Genomic DNA, 1,749 nt, shown 5'->3' with positions numbered 1-1,749 from the left:
ACTCCTTGATCGTCGTAGCCCAGGTCTTCAGCTGCCCGCCCGCGTGTTTCCGCCAGTTGGGAAGTGGAGTTGGAGTTGGGTCTGTGGGACCGAAGGGAGATCTCATCGGTGACCAAAGGGCGAATCAAGCCGTCATTCGTACAGTATTTCTTTATGGCTGTGAAACGTGGCCTATGCGGGTGGTCGATCAACGAAGGCTGGAAGTCTTCGACAATGACTGCCTCCGGTGCATTCTTCGCTGCCGTCGGGTGGATCGACTTCCCACCACCAATCTCCGACTTCGCCTGTCTCTGCGGCCCCTTCCATCTGTCCTTCTACAACGGCGCTTGCGGTGGTTTGGCCATGCATGTAGGCGTCCGGTGGGTGAACTGAGCCGTGATGTCCTCCTCCCAACTCCAATTCTCCACTTCGCTATGCCTTATTTGTAGCTCCCCTACAGCAATGCCTGCTCTACCTCTCCCTCTTCTCTCATCCCTTAACCCCCATCAAGCATAAAGACTCCCCTCCTTTCCTCTGATTTTGCAGACTTGCGAACTTTATGGCAACATCAGTGGTGCAGAGGGCATGGGAAAAGAAGGCAACCAGTACAGACTGTAAGGGTGTTGACGCCAGGAAGGGCTCCAGTCGTAGAAACCATGCCAAAGCAGACACTGGAGCGTGGTGCAGTCTTCGGACCCATCGGGTCCAATAAAACTGTCGTAAAATAATGATTTCAAATTTTAGCACAAGGCCAGCAATTTCGGGGCTGGGAGAAAGTCAATTACATAGACCCCATTACTCAACTGGTACTTATTTTTTGAAAAGCGAAAAGATGAAAAGCAAAGTTGACCCCGGCAGAATTTGAACTTAGACAGACGAAATACCGCTAAGCAATTTGTCCGGCGAGAACCGTTGTAAAATAATGGACGAAAATGATGATGATGATGATGATGATGATGATGACGATGATGATGGTGATGATGATGATGTGTGTGTGCGCGCGCGCCCATGCGTGCGTAGGCGTGTGCGTGTGTGCCTCCGCCCTAGTCACTCGATAACCGGTGTTGTTTTGTTTACATCCCCGTATCTTAGCGGTTCGCTAAAAGCGACTAATAAATATCAGACTTTAAAAAAAAAAATTAAAAATTAAATCAAATAAGCAAGTACTTGAATGATGCATACGACAGGTCATGAAAGCCTTTCAACCTATCGAAATGATGTTACCCGGGGCGGGCGTGTATGAGATAAAATATGCAGGGGTAAAGGTCAAATCTTTGCCTTCTTGTCTATCTGGTGTAAGATAAGTTTTGCTGTTGTTTTAATAATTTTTTAAAGCCCCACTCACACACATACGAATGTACAACACACGCACACATGCACAGAGTGAAAGGTCAAAGTACACATACATACATATATATATATATATATATATATATATATATATGTATATATATGTGTGTGTTGTGTGTGTGTGTGTGTGTGTATGTATGTATATATATATATGTCTATATGTGTGTGTTGTGTGTGTGTGTGTGTGTGTGCGTGTGTGTGTATGTATGTATGTATATATATATATATATATATATATATATATATGTTTGACCTTTCACTCTGTGCATGTGTACGTGTATCTATATATGTATATATATATATATATATATATATATATATATATATATATATATATATATATATATATATTTATTTATGTATTATATATATTACATACACACACACACACATAAATATATATTATGTATGTTTACATAC

The sequence above is a fragment of the Octopus sinensis genome, linkage group LG22 (assembly GCF_006345805.1).
Source record: "Octopus sinensis linkage group LG22, ASM634580v1, whole genome shotgun sequence".
Classification (NCBI taxonomy): Eukaryota; Metazoa; Mollusca; class Cephalopoda; order Octopoda; family Octopodidae; genus Octopus; species Octopus sinensis.
The sequence above is the reverse complement of the archived record's forward strand: the minus strand, read 5'-3'. Positions refer to the sequence as shown.